The following is a 17409-nucleotide window of genomic DNA, read 5'->3' as shown; positions in this document are numbered from 1 at the left end:
ATTTGAATATATGAAATACATTTTAATTTATTATTTAATTATATATATGTGCATGTATACTATATATATATATGTGAAATCAGTTTTCAGCACTGAATGCTGATTACTACTAGGTATTTAAAACATTTTTCTCTGTATCTCAGTGACATAAGAAGAAAAAAGAAAGGCACTTTTAAAAACTTTAGACTGAAAAAGAACTAGATCTGATTTCTCATGAGAAAGAAGCAAACTAAACTATTTGTTAGTCAAGGCTAATGATTTTAAAGGAGTTTCTTAATTATAGAGAGGAAGACTTACATATCTGGAAAAGGGCTAGTTTGTACTTACTGCCAATGCCTTTTTAAAATACTTCATTTCTTGCTGCCAAAAAGAAAATATTCCCAATTTTAAGTTTGAGCTGAGGCTATAACATAACTTTCTTAAATACGTGTATTTTCTCTGTGCCATTTCACATGCCGACCACAATATGCTCTGAAAATCCAGTCCGAATTATTAGGCAGCAAAAGTAACATTGGAAATCTAATGAAATATCAACCTATCATCTACTTTCTTAAAAGTACATCTGCTACCAGTAAGCTTCTAATACACTGAATTTCAACAAGTCTACTTCAACGAAGAATACATATAATTTAAATAATATTTTAGTATTTAATTAAGTGTAACACAGTGATAATTAAAACTGACAAAGGCAATTATGTTCTGAGGCAAAAAAATAGAAAATCATGAAAATTAGAATTTCTGAAAATAAGGAAAAATTTTCTAATGAGAGGAATATCATAAAAACAGTTATTGCTCATCTACCCTTTTGACTTATGGAGCTTCAGCATGAGAGGAACATTAATCATACTTTTTGAGGATACATATACAAAGTGGTGGCCTTCGAGTGCAATTGTCCTCAGGGAGATTGCCTACAAACTGTAGGAAGTGTTTCAATAAATGAATTCATATCTATTTATTATAACTTTTTGCCATTTAATAAAATAATATTCCACACTCTCTTCCAATTACATTCATGAGGGAGAAATTTCTAAAACTGTGTCAAATTTCACATATCACAATTATCCCAATCTTTTTCTAAATGTCAAAATTCCAAACTGGCTGTTCAAAATGTTCTTAAGAGTAAAAATTATAATTTTAGATAAACGAGAATCTGGTAAAAAAAAAATTCATACAATTCAAAAGATAAATTCGCATTAAAACAATATGCCAATTTAATTCTAAATGCATACTGATCATCTACAATGTGGTTATTGCAAGTTATTAAACATGAGACCTGGACATTGTTTAAATTCTAACTCCACTTGGGGATTATCTTAGTCCTAGCAGTGGTCTTTTACAGAATGGTATTCCAAAAAGTCTGTCAGAAAGAGCTTCAGAGTTATCACATAAAATCAAGAAAATGATAAAAAAAAAAAAAGTCCATGTGTTTGATGGTTAATGTTGCATGTCAACTTGACTAGGCTTAGAGTTGCCTGGGTAGCTGGTAAAACATTATTTCTGGGTATATATGTGAAGGTATTTCTGGTAAAGATAAGCATTTGATTTAGGAACAATTAAAGATCACCTCAGCATTTGGGTGGGCATTATCCAATCAGTTGAGGGTCTAAATAGAACAAAAAGTCAAATATGTAAATTTGCTGTCTGCGTAAAGTGGGGCATCCATCTTCTCCTGCTCTTTGACATAGTTGCTCTCTTGGTCCTCAGGCCTTTGAATTCAGACTGGGACTCATACCATTGGCTCCTATAGTTCTCAGACCAAGTTTGGACTGGAACTACATCATTAGCTTCTGTGTGCCTCCAACTTGCAGACAGCAAATTTTGGGGCTTCTCAGCCTTCATAATTGTATAAACCAACTCCTTATAATAAATCTCTTCATATATATGGATAATTGTGATATATGAAATTTGACATGATTTTCAAAATGTTATCCTGTCTGAATATAATTGGAAAACAATCTGGAGAACTCAGACTAATAATGTGAGGATGGCAAAGTCCCCAAAGCCAAAAGATGGCATCCATGATTATTGAAACCAAAAGGTTACAGGGTAATGACAAGATCAGATGGTTGAAAGTTCAGAGAACAGGAGGGCAGGAGGGCAGGTGGGCAGATAACCCAGGGCAAAAGTACCAAGAATCTTCCTAAGTGTCTCCATAGGCATCTAGAAGTTTGTAGTTGGAGAGAGAATGCATACACCTACTCAGGATTTTAAAATATTATAAAGCACAATGAATTACATGGGACAGATTAAAGAGTAAGGAAGTAATACATGTGTGTGGGTGCTCAAAAAAGATTTCTTGAAGGAAGCAAACTTAACCTGGCCTTTAAAAATGAAACAATTTGTGAATATAGGAGAGGAGATAGTAAAACATTTCAGGCAGAAATTCTGAGCAAGAAAGATATACTCAGAGAGTCCTGAGTAAGGATCTCGAAGAGATATGTGCATTCCCATGTTTATTGCAGCATTATTCTCAATACCCAAGATATAGAAATAACTAAGTATCCATCAATAGATAAATGGATAGAGAAGATGTAGTACATATACATGACGGAATAATATTCGGTCATGTGAAAAAAAGAAAGTCCTGCCATTTGTGATAACATAGATAGACCTTGGGGGCATTATGCTTAGTGAAATGACAGACAGAAAAAGACAAATACTGTATGATATCATTTATATATGGAATTTAAAAAGACAATTTTAAAGAAAGAGAGTAGAATAATGGCTGCCAGGGAAAGGGAATTGAGGAAAATGGGAGGATGTTGATCAAAAGGTACAAACATCTAGTTAAAAGATGAATAAATTCTGGAGATCTAATGTATAGCATGGTGATCATAGTTAACAATACTATATTATACACTTAAAAGTTGCGAAGAGAGTAGATCTTAAATGTCCTCACCACAAAAATAAATAAATAAATGGTGATCATGTGAGGTGATGGAGGTATTTACTAACCCTTCTGCAGTATGTATATTTAATCAACACATTGTATACCTAAACTTATACAAAATGTCAATTATATTTCAATAAAGCTAGAAAAAAAATTAATCACAAGAGAATAAGAAGCAAATGGGAGACAGAACTAAACAGTAGCGACTGAAAAGAGCCATAAAATCAGATTCAGAATATAGTCCTAATTACATAGGTAAGTGGAAGAGGATGCTATAACATAATAATATCACTAAAATTAATCTTTAAAAGCACTAACCAATAGATCATTTAAACAGATTAGAGTGAAAGATAACTGTCTGGGAATTAATGAGAAAGATATTGTGAAAAGTTATTTAGGGTGATATGACAATCATAATTGTTAACATTTATTGAGAGTTGTCTTTGTACTGGTGCTTGAAAAGTAACTTTTATTTCAAACTCCAAACAATAAGAGCTTGGCAATATGTTCACTCCCATTTAGTATACCAGGAAACTGCGGCTTAGCCAAAAATGGTAAGAATGGGAGGCATGAACTAGAAAGTCATACAGATGAGAGATAAAATGTTAAGATTCTTCTTGTGTGTCACATAGAGAAAACTAAGGGAGGGGACTTCTCCCAGGAAATACATAAAAGAGGATGAGAATACAGCACTACTAATCAATGATATAAAGTTCATGGATTACATCACTTTCATGAAATGAAGTCTAATTCCTAAATATGAAATGTTAAGTTAAATATTCCACTTATTATGTCTGGCAAGGGCTTTTTTTTTTTTTTTTAATAGCACAAAACATAATAGCATACTACTGCTATTTTGAGAAAATTTTAAGACTTCTTTTTTAACCCTTTGATATTATACCAGAAAAATTAATATGAAGATTGTCTTTTCGTGAAAGTCTAGTGCATTAAGATGGAAATTACTTTTAAAAAAAGTAGCATTAATTCTCAAATGTAGTCATTATACTTTTATTGCAGTATGTAAATATATAATTTTCTTTATTGCAAATCAACAAACCTAAAGTTTGTTACTTTTAAAGTGAAACCAAGAAAAATCTATAGTTATGTAAATTTTAACAGAAGAAACATACAGGAAATTCAATGAAGGATAAACATAGTTTTGAATAAACAGTGATGTCATAGGTTAAAACTAAACAAAATTTAATTTGTGATGAAAGGAGTTGCTAAACAGTGAATAAACATTCTACTGCACAGCATATGTCATTCAGAAATATACAAGCAGCATGGTTCCGCATTCTTTCCCTCCCCCTCCCCCGGCCCCTCGGCGACACACACACACTTCACTAGAAAGGAAAAAGAGCTTTCAGTGGCATATATTTTATCATTAAAGGAAGTGATGCTAAAACATTTCTTTCATCTACAGAAGAAAGAGACCTAGTAATAACCTCTTTGGTTATACCCTCCACTTTAAAAAATATATACAATATTTATAAAACCCTTCCCCACAAGCTGTTACCCACACTAACAACAGTTCAACATTGATTAGACTGGTATAATCAATGTTGAACTGTTAGTGTCTATGCAATCCACCTGAGATTATGATAATAAGGCTAACCATAACAGTCTGACCAAATCTGTATCTCCACATTGTCATGTCTTTAGACCAAAGTTTCCTATTACCGTTTTTGGGCAGCTAAAAGTAAATATTCATTCCAGTAGAACGTATTTGTTAGCAATACGTTTGTACATTGAATATGTTGCTTGCAAAATGAAATGCTTATTCTCTATTTTATTCCAAGCGAAAATTTTTATTAGTGATATTTTCAAACAAATAAATTTTCATTAACAAGTTGATTAACACTAACAGCTAAATGTAAATCCTGGCTTTAACTGAAAACAGTGAATCTCTATTTAGTGATATTGGTAAATGAGGAATGTATTAACCAACCAAATCTCTCAGCCTATGTAAGTCCAGATATTTGCTAAATATTCAAAATGTGGAATAGGAAGAGTAGCCAGTTTGTACTCTTTTAATAAACACTGGTGACAATTTTCTTTTCAAAGCAGGAAAAAAAAGTGACAAAAACCTAGCCAAAACGAAACTATAAATCCTAGGAAACAAAACAAACAAAAAACTACAACCACAAAAATAGAATAAAATAAATAAAATAAAACAAAACAGCACACATTAGATACTTCTGGATACTAGCGAAGATCTTTTGGGTGAAAGAAAAATCTGTTGGATTAGTTCAGAAATGAACTCACAACTCTCCCCAACTTTGAGGTGAAGCCCTAAGAATTCTAAATAAATATATATTTTATCTCCTAACAACAATAAAAACCACAAAAATATTCTAAAAAGCAAAAAAGTAGTTCATACACTTAAGTTTCTAAAGCCATAAAAATCGACTTTGAAAACCACATTTAAAAAAATCACAGGAAACAGGTGATAAAGACTGTACCAAGGATTATTTATATATGTAGGAAAACAGTCATAAAATAACATAGAGCACGTACAGCACTCAATTATATCTGTTCAACTCAACCACAAAATATACTACTGAGGTTAGTAAAAGACTTTTTTCCACTAGAAAATAATTAATAAAAAATATTTATATAGTACATTTTCAGGGCCACACAGCAAGTTTCTTGAAATATATTAAAATCAAAGTTCCAAATACCCACCTCAATGTTTCCTCAAATTATTAAAAAAAATAAATTGTGAAATAAAAACTAATTTTCAAAGTTCTGGTTGAGAAATACATACTCTGACATGCCTGAATGATCAATATCAATCCTTTACATCAACGATTAACTAATTTATTCATTCAACAAATATAAATTGAACACTAGGGAAATGCCAGATGGTTAATTCTATGTTGTGTGTAATAAATGGTAAATAAAATATAGATTTATGACCTCATAGAATTACAATATTAATAGAGACAGAGTGTAAACATTAAAAACAATTAAACATACAAAAAATTAAATAAACCCCCAAATGAGAACTATGATGGAAAAACAACAAAACAAAATATGATATTGTGAGAGAAAATAGCACAATTTCACCAATATCCAGTTTGAACAACATGTCTGTCTCTGGATTACCCCAGAAAGTTCAGAGTGTTCAAAATAATTTAAACAAGAGTATTTTTAAAATTACTAAAACACAAGTTAAGAACCTCATAATGTTCTATGTACTCAAAATGAATTACCTTATTACATCTTGCTTAAATTCTTAGTAGAGGAAGATGAAAGTATATTACAGACAGACATTTACTTGAATCAATAAGTTGTTGAAAGGGAGAGAAGAAAAGCATGATTACATTCACAAATGGCTTTCGGTGATTCATAACAAAATAGGATAAATGAAGGGACAAACTACATTATTTTTCCCATTTCAATCAAACCACATTGCTTTGCAAGAATATTTAAACCAACGCAATAAAAAGAAAATGCTGACATTCGTAAAAAGAAGATTTTTCAGATCTTTGATTTAATTGGCATAGAATAAATTTTCTTGAGAAAGCAGCTATAAAAAGATATATGTAATATTTAATAAATAATAAGAAAATCTAATATCAATAATTAATAACATATTTAGGTATTCTAATATGAATTTGTGAACCTATTTCTAAAAAGTTTACATGAACGAAGATATCTTGCAGATTTTAATAGGTCTCCAAATTATCATTTCAGAATTATAAAGTAAAATGAAAGTAGTTTTTAATTAGAGGATCCTTTCAATGCCTAGAAATTTGCCTAGCTCCAAGAAACAAGCCTATCATTAGAAATACATAAGTCCAAAATTATTTCCTAAGTTGACACATCTTCCTGTCAACCATATTGGATTCATTAAATTGAACTTTAATTATATCCTGATAATCGTCTATTTTATATTTATTTATCACTGGATAGCCTCTAGTATCTCCAAGACTCTTATTTTATCTTGACTACTTTTGCTGTATTTCCCTATTCTCTAAACAGGATTCTCTTCGTAATATTTGAGGAAGCTTTTTCATTTGTTTGTTTTCATTTTTTTTTTTTAATTATCTGTCCACAGAATTTATACACTGAGTACAGAGGAATTTTGCAAATTTTATTTAAACACTAAAACTTCAACCTTATTAAATTTCTAAAGCGATACATTGATACTTATAAATGATTACTATACACATATACCTTACTGCAATAATTCTTTTTATTTATGCTTTCTCTTTCAATATACACAAGGTGTCATAAATCATTCACACACACATACAAACAGTTGCTTCATAAAAATGTGTATTTTTAAGTTATCGTTCTAACACTCTGATGGTTTAGATCTGATAGATCTACACACTTTCTCTTGGTTTGATATGAAGTATGCTTTCAAGATGATTGGTTATGAGTAATGTCCTAGTCATAAAATAGAGTTAAATTGAATAAAGAGGTCAGTTGGTTTGAGATTGAAAGTATTTCTTTTTAAACAGTTTAGAAAATAATCATATACATTTTTCAGTGTTCTTCATTTTTCTTGTTTATACACTTATTTGGCCAACATTTTATATTTTTACCTTTACATAAACTTTCAAGAGAGATCAGTGGTTATTTAAAAAGTCAATTATCATTCTATAATAAAATATGAGTAATATCTAGTTTTTCACAGTTAATATACTCTCTTTGGCTATGTTTTACATGTCCAAGCCCATAAAACAGTGTATATAATTTGTCAGGCTTTTTATAGATATATGTTGAATTCGAGTTAGAAGTATTTTTATTTTTTTATATTTATCAATTTTAATTGAATAGCCTCTTTGTTCAAAGTCTCTACAAAGAAGAGATTTTAGTCTATAGATTGATGAGAAAATATGAATTAGTCAGTTTCTATTTTACAGAAACAATTTAATATGACATGAATAGCAATTTAGAAAAACATAATATATTATGAATATAAAGGATTTTTCTCAGATGACCCATAAATCTTATTTCAGAAATGGCCTGAAATTGGCACATAAAAAATCTGAACTCTTGGCAAAAGATGATAATTTACATAAAAATGCTTGAGGATTCTAAGTGCCACGAGCATTTCTTTATATCAGATCACAGAATAGGCCTTAAAAAGACATGGAACTTTCACATCTATAATAATTATAAATTTCTGCAGTACTAATTTAACATGACACAAATTGATACAGTGTTATTTATGGTGCAAATTAAATTGTGACATGAGATAGGTTTTTATTAATCATAAGTTCTGATATATTTGTAGTATTTTCAGATACAATATTGTTATAAATACCACCTGTCAATCACGTGGTTTAAATTTTCTAAAAATTGAGAAATGTATTTTTCAACATGTATGTTTAAAAGAACAGGATCATTTAAGATCTCTTACATAATTTGTAGTCTCATAAATTACTCTTTAAAAAAATATATATGTATGCATTTAAAACTATATTTCTTTTCTCACATTACTAAGAATTTTCACTTTTAAGAACAGACTGAGCTATAAATTGGTTTACAGAACAAAATACAAGACTCTGAGAAGCTGAATGAATTGTGGTTTTCACTGAAGCAAAAAATGACACAAGTAAGAATAACTGCAAAGATAGAATTTACTAAGAATTAAAGTTTCTTCTGTACTTGTGGTTCCCTGATCAGTTTCTGTAGAGGAACTGTAAACCCATTGGAATAATATTTACACTTTTAAAAAAGTGATGAATTGCTTGATTATAGTGTTTTGTATAGCTTATCGGTTTGTTTACCATAACACTAAATCCATTAAAGCAAGTTTTGCCAAGAAAAAGAATTTAAAACAAGCCAACAGAATTTTCAAAAAGTCTCTTACAAATATTACTAAAATCTTCAAAAATACTCAAACAGTCCATTTGGGAAAAATTATCTGATGTGAACCTCTTATTATCTGTAAGTTAATACAATTTATTTATCTATCTATTCAACCATTCATTCAACAAACAGCTGTTGAGTTTTATTATATGCCAAGAAATAAGCTTTATTCTCTGGTAGATGAATATGAATGCACTGAATATAAATGTTATGGTTCCCATCCAAAAGCTATATATTCATGAGCAACTTTCTTAAACTTGTTAAGTAGTAGTTTTCTTCTTAAATGAGGATAAATAATTTGAACCTTCTTCATAGAAATTAAATCACTTGTTAAGCATATAATAGATGCTCAAAGTTACATATCTACTATGTTTTGATACTGCTAAGGTTGTAGTGAATATAAGAAATATGTACAAAATCATTCCTAATGGAGGGGATGGTATGAATGAAGGCATAGAGAGCCATCTGGGGCCCTATGTACACACAGGATTCCAATAAAATAAGTATCTACCTCCATGCTGCCCCACACCTCCACATACCTGTGATCTGAGCCCTCTAATTGCCTTAATGTCTGTAAATATAGTATCTTATGTTTGCAGTCTCTGTTTCACTATAAATCTTCTTTAGATTTTATGCTTTCTTTTTTCCAGACCATATCTTGTGTCCTCTGTGTCTGTATTGCTTAAAGATATCTTTTGAGACAACTTTGATTTCAGGACCAGATTAATCAAACTTCTCCCATATAGTCCAATCTTGAGCTATAGCACTCCAACCTCAGTCATTTCCATGCTCACTCATTTCTCTATTTGGTTTAAATTGGAATAAACACAGAGGTAAGAAAACATAGGTTTAATTGGAAAATGGCAAGTTATGTAGTTCTGCTATTGCTAATGGTATAAGATAAGAATTAATATATGTGACCAGTGAAAATATATGTTCCGTTATGTTAAAGAGAGCATTAAGTTTGGTTTTTACTTCATTTAACAAATAATTATTGTTTGTACACACAGCCCAAAGAGCTGGTGCCAGCAGTAAACTAATAAAAAAAAAAGAAAGAAAGAAAAGAAAGAAAAAAGAATCTACCCTCAAGAGACTTAATTTCTGATTGAGAGGAAAAGAAAGTGAAACATATATTCATGATGTGTTCATTAGTTGTGTTTTGACGAAAAATAGAATAGTCTATAGTGTAAGTTTCTGACATTAAGTTTTTTGATTGCAGTGTACCTGACATTAAACTTTTGATTGCCAAGGCATCCATTTCAAAAAGCATCCATCTTGAATAAACATATTGCCAGCTGTAAGATATGACTACTAACAAAACAACCAAATAAGAAAATAGGCCACATCTCCCACTGAGGTCCCTCTTTCAGAAAGCCCTGGATAACCTATATAACTGACCACTTGAATGACCCTGCTTCTCTCTTCTCTTCTCACTCTGATGCTTTAAATTAACCAATAAAGAGTGAACCCACAAAACTCTAGACACCCTATCCTCAGACCCTAATAAAGGCAGAGCCTTGTTCCATACTCTTTCTACCCATGGCCTCTCTGTGTGACCCTTGGGTATGTGGTGTGCCCTCCAAGACCTTTGAGTAAACATATTTTTCCTCAAAGTTCCCCAATGGTTGTTTCGGAAATGCGTCTTGAGGTCATAAAAAGAACCACAAGGGCCAGTTTAGCCACAACATTGGCCCTGGTGGCTGAGATGTCTGTGGGAGCTCACTACAAGTAATGCAGGCCCCAGAGAGTGCCTCAGGTGTTCCTAGCTGAGGGCAAGGGATCGTGGGAGTGTTTCGAGGTGAGGCATTGATATCTTGAGTGGAGTCTTGATTTGGTTATAACCACACATTAGGAAGAATAATCCGCCTGAGATGAACAGATGAACAAGATGGATTGAGAGGATTTAGGGGTGGAGAGGGGAGAATGAAAGAACAAATAACAAGATGATAATTGCAGTCACCCAGATAAGAGGAAATAACAATGTTAGTAAAGAAAATAAAGAGTGCAACTCTAAGATACTTGTGGAAATCAGTCCAAATTTTCTTAACTCTCAGGATGCAGGAAAGAGGATAGGAAGGTATCGAAATTGATAGGCATGGCTATATTAGCAGCAGAAAAAAGAAACCTCAGAGTTATTTAAGTTTCTGGGGAGGCAGACAAAGCCAAGTTCACGTTTAGGTAAGCCTTTATATACAAAAATGCTCAATAATGATTCAGTCCTTAAATCTTAAGCACATATGTAAATTTGTATACAAATGTTCATATTCATTACAGCTAAAAATGGAAACAACCCAAATGTCCATCAGCTGATGAGTGAAAAAACAAAATGTGCTATACAATGGAATATCTTTTGACTAGAAAAATAAATGAAGTGGGTGACCAAAATGATTTACAACTTGATATATGTGGTTACTTCACATAACTGTGAATGTATTAAAGTCTATATAAGCATATAATTTTAAATGGTTAATTTTATACTTTGTGACTTTCACCCCAAAAGAAAAATTAAAATAAAAGAAATTGAAGTACTGATACATGTTATAACTTATGTGAACCTTGAAAACATTATGCAAAGTAAAAGAAGCCAATTACAAAATACAACACATTATTCTTATTTATATAAAATATACAGATAGGCACATCTATAGAAAATGAAAGTACATTAATGGTTGCTCAGGTGTTGGGAGAGTTTGAAGGAACATGGTGAGTGACTGCCATTAGGCAGTGTTTCTTTTGAGGATAATGAAAATATTCCATAATCTAGATTGTGGTGATGGTTGCACAATTCTGTGAATATACTGAAATCACTGAATTGTACACGTTAGGAGGATAAATTTTATAGCTTGTGAATTGTACATAAATAAAGCTATTTTTTTAATTGCCAAAGAAGACAATCTAGACAGAGAGGTGTTTCTGAAACTTTTTTTGACCATGACACTATAGTAATAAGAACATTTTTATCTTTAACCCAATACAAAACTCATATGCACAGACATACACAATGGAAACAAGTCTCTTCGACCAACACCAATGCTCACTCTATAAGGTTCATTCTATTCTATTCTGGTTCATTAAAACAATTCTAGTCTCAAGTCATTAAGTCACTTTTATAACTCTATCATCAGTCATAATCCAAAAATTGATGACTATTCTAGAGAAGATAAAATAGCCGAGGATTATCCTAAAGATTAGATTGATTTTAGGGAAAAGAGAAAAATAGAAGAAGGGAAAAATAGAAGAAGGAAACATAAAGGTAAAAAAAAGTAAAGCAAGCAGCAAGAAGAGATCCATGACTACGTTTTACAGAATCAAATAGAGTAAAGAGAAACATGAAGGAACTAGCAACCAATGCGAGATAGTGCAGAATTTTCAGTGACGTTGAAGACTGAAGAAGACCATTAACTTAAGTGCTACAGACTGAATGTTTGTGTCCCACCCCATCACCCGGAACCTTGAATTTATACATTGAAATTTAATCCCCAATGTGATGGTATTTAAAGGTGGGGCCTTTGGGAGGTGATTAGGTCATGAGAGCAGAGCCCTCATGAATAGGATTAATGCTCATATAAAAAAGACCCCAGAGAGATTCCTTCACACTTGTACCAATGAGAACAACAACAACAGAAAAAGTTGGCCACCCATGAACCAGAAAGCAGGCCCTCGTCAAACAAGGAATATGCCAGCACCTTGATCTTGGACTTCCCAGCCTCTAGAACTGTGAGATATAAATTTCCATGGTTTATAAGTCACTCAGTCTATAGTATAGCTTTCATAGCAGCTTGAACAAACTAAGACATTTAGTTAATGTCTTTGCTTTAGCATATTACAGTAGGACAAATATAGAATATGGAAATATTCATTGTTACAGACTTCTGATTTCATTACTTTAAGTGTATAACCACTGTATAATTTCTCAATTCCTCAGAGACTCAAGTATGAATGTAAGCAATTATTTTACAACACCTTTCTTCTACTGCTTCCATTTATGAAGGATGGGTTGAATAGCATAGTGAGAAAGAAAAGAAAACATGATTTGGGATACACTAAAGATAAAGTATAAATTTAGTTACAAATTATTCGTATGATTTGAAGGCAAAGTATCAAAAAGAAATAAGGTGAAGAATAGTATGGTGTAAATGTTTTTAGAAATTATCATCATCATTATTTTATTTTGTCTGTTTGCTTGTTTGAGCATGTCTTGTGAGAGAAGACTTAAAAATGTTTTTAAATATTTGGTGTGGGGCCATGCAAAAAATTTCAAAATGAAAACAGATAAAATTATATACTGATAGAGAAGTAAGGTTTTAGATAAAGAGATAATATACTAATAACTGGATAGATTAGAAGATAAATGAAAGTTAAATGAGGAAAAATATAAGGCACCATAAAAAGTAGAAAAACTACAACAAAACAAATTAATAATTAGACTTAATTTACTTCTTGCCCTGACAAGAATTGTGTATATAAGATATCAATGAATTCAGTAAAGGCTCCAAAAGGGACTAAGGGTTACCAATCTAGTTGGATAATTAGATGGTGGGAAGACAGAGGGTCTTGTCCTTAAACTTTAATACATCCTTTCTTCGTAATGACTGAAAACTTCAATAATAGTACAAATTGCTCTGTGACTTCAGTAGTCTAAAGGCCTCTAGTAGTCTAGAGGCCTGTTAACAGTGTAGATATTCTGCCTATTTTTCCCTACTTATGTGTATATTTACTTAAATATTTTAGTAGTTATATCAGGGTTATTTGGAGGATGAGGAGATGAAGATCAGTACAGGCTACCTAAAGGCCCTTTGACACTAATCTTGCTTGAATTGATTTAGAAATGAGTGTACTAGTTAAACTTGCATTTTGATATTTACTCTACCACTTAACCACATTATTTAACTTTTCAGAGACTTAGTTCCTTCTTCTGGAAAATTACAGAGCTGATGATCTCGAAAATCACTTAAAATTGTCAAATTTGTTGAATTTTTATTCTATAATTTTTGGGTTTTTGCCCTACATTTTCTACTAATTGCATCGCATTTGGCAAGTTTTCTCTGCTTTGGGCATCTTTTTCCTTGTCATAAAAGTGAAGTAAATGATTAATAATGTTCTTCAAACTTAGAATCCAAGTCGAATGGGTGATTGAAGACACAGTATGGGCAATTCCATACTATATAAGTAAGGGTGTTATATTTTTTGTTGAGCAAATACATCGGTTTCCTCAAAAAGAAGTATGTTTTATTTTTTAAATTATAACAGTCAAAGAGAAAAATAAAATGCTAATGATAGTATAAATAGTACAAATTTTATACTCGATCTTATTCAAAAATATATTGCTAATGATAGTACAAATAGTACAAATTTTATACTCGATCTCATTCAAAAATATTCTTTAAGTAAGAATGAACTTCTTTGCATATACTGTCAGATTGCATGTTATATTTAATTCAATTCTATTTATTAATCATACATGTCTTAGCTTCTTCAGACACATAAAAACTATTGAGTCTATGTCAAAACATATTTTGTTAATCTCCCTTAAGTTACCACAGATACCAAGAGAACGTGTTTATAGTTTAAAAAGTAAGTTCAAAAAGGTGCATCTCTGCAAGCTGAAATTAATCTTTTCCTTCCTATTATGTGTTGACTTGTGTCCACTGCCACAATTCCTATGTTAAAGTCCTAACCCTCAGCATCTCAGAATGTGACTTTATGTGGAGATGGGATTTTTACAAAGACAAACAAGTTAAAATGAGGTTATTGGGATAGGGTCTAATCCAAAATGACTGATGTCCTTACAAAAGGAAATTTGGACAGAGAACACACATAGAGGTAAGATTACATGAAAGGACACAGGAAGAAGACAGCTACCTATAAGAAAAGGAGAGAGGCCTGTTAACAGGTCCTTCCCTCACAGCCCCTAGAAGGAACTGATCCTGTGAATACCTTGATCTCAGATTTATAGCCTCCAGAATGGTGAGACAATACATTTCTGTTGTTTAAACCACCCAGATTATGGTACTTGGGTACTGCAGCTCTAGCAAACTAATAAATCCCTGTAGTTCAATGTTTTGGGGCAAATCTTCTCATCTCCCTTTCCCAGAAACAATATACTTTATGATTTCTCTTCAAAACTGTAAATTGGAAATCATGAATACCAAAAAAAAAAAAACAGTTGAAAAATCCATACAGAATCAAGCAAATGAGGGGAAAAAAGAATTAATTTAGCAGTAACAGAGCTAATATTAACAGCTTTCTAAATGAAAGTAAATTGAAAAGACCAAATGCACAAACTGATATATTCAAGTTCACTGAGTTGGCCTTCTACTTAAGTTCCAATTTACTGTCAGTTAGACAAGATTTATTATCCCACATGATCATTGATAGTACCTAAATAATAGTGATTAAATATGAATGTTAGGTCTACTTAAAACATTGATTATTGTTAGGGCTTTCTTATGAGAAATAAATTTAAAAGGTGGAAATCCTGAAAATTAGCAATCCATAGAATAGATAGTACAAGATAAAAACAAACATTATGTCAGTATAAATTGTGTGTGTGTGTGTGTGTGTGTGTGTGTGTGTGTGTGTGTGACTAAATGGGATCCTCTAGCCACAAACAATTTCTAACATCTTCACTGAGAATGAAATTATAATTTATATTTATATAGTAGATTTAAAAAAAATTATAGGTTACAATTTCTAAATTTCTATGAAGTTGAAATGGAACAATTGCTAGTGTGTTTCATAATGGAGAAAAACATGCAGAGCATATCTGCTTCCTCTATAAGGATTTGAACAATATTTATTTAGTATAAAGCTTTGGAAACTTCAGGTATTCAAAAATTCATTCTAAAATAGGTCAAATATCCTGAAGAGACTTTTCTCTCTCCTTCCTCTTCAGATCTCTGAATCATCTGTTTTGAAAAACACAGGAAATTACTTATTTTTCTTCCTGGAGAAAAGTTGTGTCAGGAAACCTTCTAATGTACTTATAGCTAAATGAGATCATAAATGAGGTACAGGTTGAAATAATTACACCTCAATAAATTAAAGGTCAATCATCTTCCAGGGCATGCATTATTTTCTCAATTTTCCTAAACCAGAGAATTAAGAGTAAAAGGCATATCTGTTCAGAATCATTTTTAAATGGCATTATTAAATAATGGTAGATAAGCAGAATCACTTCCTCTTTTATCTACTATTGAATAAGGTATTCAGCATGGAGCAATGCATCCTGATAGAAAAGAATCTTGAATGGCAGAATTAATTTTACGTGGATGGCAAAAAGATCTTGCAGCGTAAGTACTGATCAACATTATTAATAAAGCACACTCATACCCCTTAAAAACCCCAAGAGAAACTTAAAATAAAAAATACCAAATTTATTTATCTACATATTATATCTTTCTCCACAATCTATATACCTTTTTCAAGTTATTCACAACCAAACTTACCATGACATTTCACTTGAAAGAAAACTGCTATGACCTTAAATAAATCAGAGGATCTGTATTTTAGTGACAATGATAACTAACTTATGACTGGAAAACAAATAGGCTTATGTCTTTCCCATTGTCTTATTGCCACAGTAAGGGAGATCAATGTACAAAGTACACCCTAAGCAATGTGAGAGGTGATGTTGAATCAATCAGATGGAGTATATTATCCTCTATTTTTTGAAAGTAATGTAAAAATTTAAGTAAATTCAGTGGGATTTGGAATATTGGGCTGGTTTGATAGAACTGGGTTTTCTGTCCCCACACACTTAGTGACCTCTAAAGGGAGGTATCCACCATAGTTACTTTAGGTGCTCAGATTATCCCACTATTTCCCAAAAGGTAAACCCAATCATCACACAACAATTTCACAATATAATAAATTGACCTTTGGAAATTTAGATTTTCCTGGTCACTTAAAGGTCAAACATCATCTGATTACCATTACTTTTTACACTTTCTATTTTGAAATGGAAGAAAGGGATATTACATTCTAGTCAACATGCATTGTCTCATAAAAATTGATTATTTATAGCGTATGACAAGCTAGTTGCCATGCTAGGCACCAGAGATTTAAAACAACAAAAAGACACATCCAACAGTCCTCCCTAGTTTGTACTTTTAATTTTGTTTCCAGGCAAATGATCAATAACAATATAATAGGCTAAGTGCCATAATAGACTTGTGTAGCTGAGGCCATGAGACCATAAAGGGAAGAACCTTGAAGCTGAATCTCCAGAAATCATTAGGAAGTTGTCATGTGAATCAGAGTAAAGACAAAGAAGAGAACTACATGTAGAGGGAATAGGCGCAAATGATTATGGCCTGTTCTGGAAGCGAGTACACTGGATATCATATTCTATTCTTTCAAAGCTAATTTTGCTCTATAAAACATATATAACACTAGACCATAAACATATAATTATGATTATGCATAAATATTTTATATTTTATGTTTAGGTCAATAAACTATACACACTAATGTGGACATAAGCAAATAAGAAAGAAAGACACAAATATTTTACTCATGCTTTTCTTGTTTCCTAAATTTTCAGTCATACTTCCATCCCCTTATGATACTGCCAGAAAAAAAGTAACACATAACAAATATGTCCACGCATAAGTACAAAATATTACAAAGCATGAACATTTGGGCTGGAAAAACTTGCTGCCAATGTGTCAGACGCAATGACTATTAGT

The 17409-nt window shown here is 31.6% G+C and overlaps 1 protein-coding gene across 13 annotated transcripts in view; it reads right to left on the bottom strand.

The window, feature by feature from the left end:
- The window catches only part of ADGRL3 (adhesion G protein-coupled receptor L3), a 726915-nt gene that overhangs the window by 388064 nt on the left and 321442 nt on the right, over window positions 1–17409 (bottom strand). Inside the window, exon 1 of one of the 13 annotated variants that reach the window (XM_039845313.1) lies at window positions 9259–9265. The exons of the other annotated variants lie outside the window; for them this stretch is intronic. The gene's annotated coding sequence lies outside the window, so the exon portion shown is untranslated. Of the gene's footprint in view, window positions 1–9258; window positions 9266–17409 lie in introns of those variants that run through there. 13 annotated transcript variants of the gene reach the window in all.

Source organism: Pteropus medius, unplaced genomic scaffold (genome assembly GCF_902729225.1).
Source record: "Pteropus medius unplaced genomic scaffold, Ma_sr-lr_union100, whole genome shotgun sequence".
Lineage (NCBI taxonomy): Eukaryota > Metazoa > Chordata > Mammalia > Chiroptera > Pteropodidae > Pteropus > Pteropus medius.
Note: the sequence above shows the minus strand (reverse complement) of the source record. Positions and strands in the feature narration are given on the sequence as shown.